Consider the following 8,676-nt stretch of genomic DNA (forward strand, 5'->3'; position numbering starts at 1 on the left):
AAGTCTTCTCTAATCTCTAAAAGTTTTGAGAAGTATTAAATATATAGTCATGGAAAATTCAACTTGTAATATTGAACAAGATCTTATGTTTGATAATTTTCGGGAAAAATATATGTGTATGTGTATATTTGTGTATATACATATATATATATATATTTGAAATGTAAATGTTAAGTCTGTCAGTCTAATGTCCTTCATCTCATCAGTTTATTATTGAAGTTGTAGAAGTATTTAGAACACTGAGAAGTCAAGGCTCACAGGAAAGAATTGATATGGGATGAAAAAAATAATAAGAATGATACAGAATAGAGGGCATGGAAAAGAACTGATTACAACTAATATATAAAGCTAAAACAAAAATATTATACTTTCAAGAATCCAGGACTATTAAGGACTAAAACAGGATATATAAAATTTCAGGGTAATTAAAGACACCAAGAAATTGGTTATTTTAAACAATTCGGCCAGTAATAAAGTATGAGAAAACTTACTAACGCTTTTCTGAGTTTCTTCTGGACAGGAAATAAAAAAGAAAAGAGTGTTAATATCATGAGAAAGAAAAGAAATTTCATATTATTTAGGAATTCATATTGGAACCATTACGAAGCAGATAAACACATGCTGACAAACACACACACACACAAATAGTCCCTGGGAGTTTACTTTCACTCAACTGTTTTCTACAAAAAATTAAAATGGACTTAGTGGAGTGAACCTAAGGAGTGGAGAAAATATTTTAGAAATACTTGTTCAGGTGATTAAATTCTGAAAATGTTATTGAATCTTTGACAGTATTTGAGCCATTATTGTTCACTTTGTTAGGTCAAAAATTATTGACTGCTACTACATATTTGTAGTAAATTCTATCATTTCTTTTATCAAGTGCCCATAAAATGTAAATTAGAAAAAGTAACCACTCTACATATACAAAATAATAGGTTATGTTTCTGAAGCACTCTGTTCAAGACAATTTTGTCAAGAAATTAGTACCTGATATTAATATATTTCTGTATTAAATGACACTATAATAAGGAATATGTCAAGTAAATCATGCACAAAGAAGGAATTAAAGTAAAAATATGTCAGAGAAAGTGATCTTAGATCAAGTGACCTGAGCCTTCTTGTAGAACTCTTACAGTTCAGAAACTTTAAACATACCTAAATATCATGGGTACGTAGTCAATCATCAAGCTTTGGTTAACATAAGGAATCAGTATTCAGTGATTGTAACTGTACAACCAACGAGAGAGCTAATAATGGGGAACAGAATAACAAATAAGCAAGGCAGACTTCAGTAAGAAAGCTCTGAGGAGGAGACAAATTCACGTGGAATTATGTTCATGTTCTAGTTGAGAAAGATGATCATTGTGAATTGTAGACAACATATAAGTAATAAAAGATAATATATCACTGCAACTTGCCTTCTTCCTGTTGACTCCTATCTGTAAAAAATAATAATAAAAAACAAAAACAGAAAGAAGTTATTGAAAATGAAAGGACATGTAATGAGGAAGAAAGACAATAATTTTCAACTAATCTCCTTTTTACTCTGTGGTTCAAATCAATTATTTTAATCAATGGGGGAAAATGAAGTATTAAATTGCAAAATAGAAGATTCCAAATCAAATGATCTGAACATTTCTTGGCACATAAACAGAAGAAAGAATGACTAGAAACAGAGTACATCAGATCATCAGAACTTGCCTTTATCCTGTTCATGCTGACCTGTAAAACAGAAGGAAAAAGAATGCATTCATGAAGAGTGTACGTGTGATGGGCCAGAAGTAGTGGGTAGGTTAAAGTAGCTGGATCCCACATTGTCGAGTAGAAATAACACCTCAGGAGAAAATTGAATAGGACTTCCTCTGCAATAAACAATATCAAACTACAGAGATATAATCTTTAATCCATTTATATATGGTTTGAGGGGATGGATCCAACTTTATTTGCTTCAACAGTTCCTTCTCCAATTTGAGGAGTGGGAATAAGAAACTCAGTCCTTTTCCTTCCAAAGTCTCCAACATGCGGTCCTTATTCTGATCATTTTCTGGGAGCATTTTCTGCATATTGACCTTGCTTTGCTGAAAAGTTCTGTTAATCATTGTAGATCTTGTAATTCAACTAGTTGCTGAAGACAAAGTAAGAAGAGAGGAAAATGGGTGCCACTTTCCAGTGGTTGAGCTAGTTCTGAAATGCTCACCAACTCGGAAATGATGGCATGAGCTGCAAACTGCACTAAATATGATTTCACCAAGGGGATGTCAGCCTCCAGCTTAGGGCACTGGTCCAATACATTCAGGAAAGCCTGCATGAAATTGTCGCTTGTGGCCATTCCTTCCTGTTTGAGTAAAGTCATTGCTTTTTCTTTATCTTCGTCACTTCTGTCTAGTGACAAAATTATTACTTTGCTCAACATCTTGGGAAGAAAGTGTTTAGGAGTCCTCATTTCTCTTACACCATTGACAGCCTCATTTGCATTTCTACTATTTAGATAGTCAGTCACAATAGCTTCAGTTAGTTGAAGTAGTTCTTCCTTTGATGGTGGTGGCTTCTGTTTAGATATTCAGTCACAATAGTTCCAGTTAGTTTAAGTAGGCCTTCCTTTGATGGTGGTGGCTTCTTGCTTGTCTTGGCAGGCTTTCCCTGGATAAGTGGTGGATTAGTTTTGAGACCAAGTTGAGGTGTCTGTCCCAGAAGTGGTATCTGAGTGCATGGTGGTTGTGCACTAGGAGGAATCATAGTTATCTGGGGCTGAAGCTTTGGCACGTGAATTTTATTCATTAGGAACGACTGAGCAGGCCTCAAGCTAATCTGGCTGTTCATAAACTTGCCTCCCATGTCTCCAAATTAAGACTATATAGGAGGCATGATGTCTCCCTCATGGCCACTGAAGAGTTGATTTGAATGACGATGTCCCATGGTGGGTGACAATCTATCCTGGATTACTCCTGGACCAGTACCAATTCCGCTAACTGGCATTTGTCCAAACATATCTGCAAGTCCTCCAAGTGTGTCCTTGTCCATTTTCATCCTGGGTGGCATAAATGGTCACTTCACAAAAAGAAGTCACTTCTTATCCCTTGAGCCATAAGAGCAGGAATAAACACTCCTAGATCTTTTACTGCATCTCGATAGATTTGATTGATCGTCTTTGGTCCATTGCCAAGAAAAGCCTTGCGAGGAAACCAATGGTGTTCTCGCAACTCTATGGTATCTTGCAGCGGGAAACGAATCCTCCCTGGCAATTTCTTACTGAACATCAAGGAGCACATTCGGCCAAAATAGTGATCCATTAAGGACTTGGCTCGTTCATGGTCTAATCTAGGTCCCACTGTCCTCATTATGTGACAGAGGCACTCCAAGTCCTCTCCCATATCTTTGAGTTGTACTCTCTTCTTTTCCAAAAGTGTTTTGATGCACTTATGAAGGATAGATTAATGAATAAGATCAAGCTTGCCAAATTCTCCAATGAATTTGATGTTCCCCAACACCCTTAGCAATAGTTCTCTGTTCCTCCTCCTCTGGGAGGAGGGGACTTTCACACTTATTATAGACATCAATATTTCTGATTCAGTTCTCAAATTCATCTTGTAGTTTGGAAATTAAGAGGTGTCTGAATGTTGTGCTTTGCTTCTGTCCTGGTCGACCCTCTGCTGTTGGGCCATCAAAGTTTGGTGCATCTTTTGCCAAACGCAGACATAGCTGAGCATAAAATGAGCTATACTTTGGTTCTTCTAAAGCTTTGTCCACAATCAGCAGTATGACCCCTTTAAAGATGAGTTTAGACTCTACACTCACATTGAGGAGCTCAAGGCATAGCTTGTCAAACTTCTCAGGAGTAAGCTTATTTAATTTGCCTCTTCTTTCCTGAAGATTGCATCAAGTCGTTCTTTTTCGTTTGCAGAGTGGTCTGCCGTGGAGCTGTCATCTCCTCTAGTGCTTTGTGCAGGAACCCATTTCTGAGCGTTTTGCCCTGGGGTTTTCCCAGGAACTCGCTGTTGCCAGCAGTGTTGGGATAGTGCTGAGGTGCACCCCTACTTCCTCCTCCACCTAAAGAAGCACTGAAAAGAGAAGCACCCCCTTCTGCAATGGAACTCTCCACTTTGGTGGCTTGACAACTAAGAATCTTCAAAAGAATATTGATGTGTGGGGTGGAGAGGGCAGGGGATGGGAGAAATGAAAAAACTTCACCAAGAACTCAGCAGCTGCCTCCACAGCCACCTCTTCAGGATCCAGTCATGGGGACAGGGAAGGGGAAGGAAGGGGAACAGAAAACAAAACAGGGGAGGAAAGGGGGAAGAAGGAGTCAGGGACTGCTTGAAATTCTCAGCTCAGAGGAGTGGCTGCTGCAGCCAACACCTGGTACCCGCTGCCACCTCCATAGAGCTTTGGCTCCCTGCTTCATGTGAGTTTTTATTTAGCTCATCTGAATAAACCTTAACTAAAGTGAAGGACCTAGAAGAAAGGTAACTGAAGTAATGGCAGAGCAAGGAGTTAAAAACAAAGGACCTCAGACAGAGAAAACTAACATATCAGAAACTTTAAAAATACCAAGATTTCACATGTACATAAGAATAAACGGTATTTAAATAAGGATCTGTTCTCACTGATTACAAATAGACATCAAGTGACAGAAATAATTATGAAGGAAAATGAATCATGAAAGACAATAACTTTTCATAGAAGAATTCTTAAAATGAGAAAATTTACCTAAAAGAACTTTGTCACAGTTGAGGAAGATGTGGACTGAGCAGTAAAGACACTATACAAAAACAGAAGAAAGACTGACTACTAACAGAGTAAAATGTATCATTGGAACTTACTTTTTTTATGTTCACTCTTATCTGTAAAACAAGAAGAAAAGAACTGATTCATGAAGAGTAAAAGTGTGATGGGACATCAGGTAGTGGGATCTTTTTTGGAGAATAACAAAATTTTATAGTATATTCTTAGTATACTTATTTAACATAAGGGTCTATCATCATTGAGTATAACCAAAAGAAAATGCAAATGGTCATAAAAAAGAATGATCTGAATAATAAATGAAGATCGGAGTATAGTGGCAAAGGTCAGATTACAGAGTAAGATTATGTAATCATTTTATCAGAATGGGAAGGTAACATTTGAAGACAAAGGTAAAAAACTAAATAAATAAACAGAGGAAACAATTGTTAGGTACAGAGTGAAATATGTTTTTGAGACTTGCCCTTCTTCTGTCCATGTTTATCTAAAAAATAAAATGAAGGAAGTGTCAATTCATTGTAAATGATGACAAAATGTCTACATGGGAGAAGAAAAAACTTCAGATGCATCTACAGCATGTTCTGTGGGTCAAGTAAATTTATTATTTCTGAGAATTTAAACCATATGTTACCAAAGCCACCTCACCAATCACATGAGACATCCATGTGTAACAGCCCAATACCTTGGTGTAAAAGATATTAAATAGAATATGAAAACTGGGGCCAGTCCAGAGCATGGTGGTTGGTTAAGGTAGTTGGATCTTGTATAACCTACTGCACAGTTTGAGTCCCTGACCCAGTGGCTCGAAAAACACATTAGGTATCTGAATACATGCCCAAAATCACACCGCCAAAAAAGAAGTGGAGGAGAAGGAAGCGTACTGAGATCATTCCCCATGAGAATCCTCTCTTTCTCTTTCTCTCTCTCTCTCTCTCTATCTCCCTCTCTCTCTCTCATCAGTGAGTAGGTGTACCCTTGACAAAGTTTTTTTAAAAAAAGAAAGAAAAGAAACCTAAAAGCTCCGAGGAGATGAGATAAGACTTTCTCTGGTACAAACAATACTATCATGAGAAGCTCAGAGGTGATTAAATAAGACTTTCTCTGGTACAAACAATACTACCCTATGGTCTTGCACTGTTACTGTGTTCTTTATTTCTTCAGATAAAATGCCCGGTCTGGCACTGTGTTCTTTATTTCTTCAGATAAAATGCCAACCCACACTTAAATTGGAGGAAGGTATGGAAAATTTCATGAGAAAGCAAATTTAAAGGCATCTATCCTTCTAAAGTTCCATCTGAAGACTTACACATGTAAAGACGTCCAAGTACATTAAAGTGATATGTGATAACTGCTGTAAAGACGTCCAAGTACATTCAAGTGATATGTGATAACTGGTCTGGGAATCTCTTCTAGAAATATTACTGGTTCTTTTGCATTATTTAGGTAAAGCTTTATTAGTTGATTGGTTAGACGTTATAAGTTCTATAGCTGCTAGTACTCTAGTAAGTACACAATACTGTGGTAGCTACTTGTAAAATGTCACCACAAATACTCATTTAAAGAATACTGATCCATTGCACTTAGAGAAAGTCCAAATTTAAGTCTCTGGGCACCAGTTTTACAGGACTTCATTATTTATTAATACATAAGCTAATTTTGTTTGAGTTTATATTTTAACTTCTGTCCCAAGGAAGCTTATGTTGCCTAAACCATTGAAAGAAGGAAATAAGCAGAGAAGATGATTTCAAATCAAATATCAGATTGTTTCATGGAAAAGATATACATATCAGAAGCTTTATAAATACCAAAACTGCATAGGTTCGTTGTTGGCATTAATTAGTAGACTTATAATCCATTCTTAGTCACTATAACCAGAAGACAAATGAATCAGGGAATTATGAGAGTAATTTAAATAACATATGAAGATGGTCAATTTACTTGCAAAAGTCACATAGTGAAACAACATCATGAAAATCTATGTGTATGTCAGGGTGAGGAAGAGGTTCATTGAGATTTCAAGAAAAAGGTACAAGGAACAGTTAAAACATTGCCTTGATAATGTAAAATACATCACTGAATATATTTTCAAGTTAACCCATAAAAAATGGAAGAAAGAACTAATTTACTGAAAACAAAGGCACACTGTCCGTATGGGAGGTAGACAACAACATTAAACGTATCCCTGCAGTACCATGTGGCTCAAATAAATCATATTTCTGAGAAGCGGAACTATATGTTATAAAAGGTATCTCAGCAAACATAGGAAACGTTACTGTATGTGCCCCACTACACTGGAATGAAAAGGATCTACAATAGAAAATGATTTGATGAGAAGAGGTACTAGCAATACCACTCCTGTGGGATAAACGGTATCAATCATTTGTCCTACAATGGCAATGCTGCCACGAAGTTGAGATATGTGATAGAAGATCTTAATTAATGAACATTTTCTGAAATAGATACAGACAGAATGGAAATCACCTTCAGCTCATCTCAGAAAATTCATAGTGAAACTAGGATAAGAATCTTGCAGACAGAAAGTGCCAGTACTTACAGGGGAAAAAAAAGTAAAAAATGAAAAGAAATATGGACCAGAAGATTGTGTAGTGGTTATGTCAGTGGACTCCCACATGGCAGATTGCAGTTTGAGACCTGGACCCAGCAACTTGAAACTCATGCCACACGCCTGTGTGTGTTTGTGTGTGTGTGTGTGTGTGTGTGTGTGTGTGTGTGTGTGTGAGCACCATGAAAAATACCAAGAGAGAATGGAGGAGAAGAAATTATGGCATGGCCATCCCCTCTGGGGATGGTCTTGCTTTGTCTCTCTGTCTCTCCAAGTCTCGCTGACAAGTGCATATACTCTATAGCAAGAATCTCTATTTAAAAAAAAAAAAAAGCAAGAGAGAAAAAACTTGAAAAGAATGGTAAACGGGGGAAGAAAAATTTCACATGAGGAAATGCATATCCAAAAATTGTGGAGGTAAGAGTAGACAGCCAGGACAATGAGGATCCAGGAGATAAGATGTAGAGAAACAAGCAAGGGGCATTAAAGACACCAAAATAGCCGTTGTTTAAAGGGTTGTAATTATAAAACATTGTCTGAAAATTTTTGACAACATTTTCACAAGATCACTTGAAAAATGTAATGAAAGATTGTTGTCAGTGTCGTAGAAACAAACACAAAGCAAAATGAAATTTATTGAAAACTTGTATTGTTAAACCGGACCCTACATAGCTTAACACATAGACATACATGATTAGTATGGACTGTCATAAATGCAAACTCAGTGGTGGATGGCTACCTTTTTCTGGAGAATATCGTTCAGTAAGGTAAAGGGAGAAAATGAGTGACTTACTGAATGGAAAAAGATTTTGGAATGAGAGTCACAGATTACAGACAAACATGCATGGGTCCCTAAGAGTCCAAGAAGACACTTCAAAGGAGTTTGGAGAAAATCTACTAATTTTTTTCAGAGTTACTGCTCAACATAAAAAAAAAATCAAAATATAACTATAATGGGAGAGAAGAAGGCAGAAAATCTGTTCTAGCACAGATAAATGCAAACAAAAACATGGCATTCAGGCACTCACAAAAGTACAAACACATACTCACACATGGCAATACAGACAAACTACGGCTTAGAACTCATTTTTATCTCCAGATACACTGTATGAAAAGCTAAAAGAGTTCAGAGAAATTAATTTGTTGAATAGAGAAAAAAGGAGAAATAATAGTTTTTGTGATTACTTTTAAAATGTTACTGAAACCCTTTGAAGCTATTTAGGCTATTGTTATTAGTTTTGTTGATTCATTTTTCTTTTTTTGGAGAGATTTTCACTATAGGGGCGCGTGCGCTCGCCAGACAGACAGAGAGAGACATAGAGACAGAAAGTGAAAAATCACCCCCCAGGGGGGATGGTCACGCCGCAATC

At 36.8% G+C, this 8,676-nt stretch overlaps 1 pseudogene; it reads right to left on the bottom strand.

Moving 5' to 3' along the window:
- Positions 1–1,880: 1,880 nt before the first annotated feature.
- The window catches only part of LOC102472706 (eukaryotic translation initiation factor 4 gamma 2-like), a 7,569-nt pseudogene continuing 773 nt past the window's right edge, over positions 1,881–8,676 (bottom strand).

This window comes from Tupaia chinensis, unplaced genomic scaffold (genome assembly GCF_000334495.1).
Source record: "Tupaia chinensis unplaced genomic scaffold, TupChi_1.0 Scaffold144887_1, whole genome shotgun sequence".
Taxonomy (NCBI): domain Eukaryota; kingdom Metazoa; phylum Chordata; class Mammalia; order Scandentia; family Tupaiidae; genus Tupaia; species Tupaia belangeri.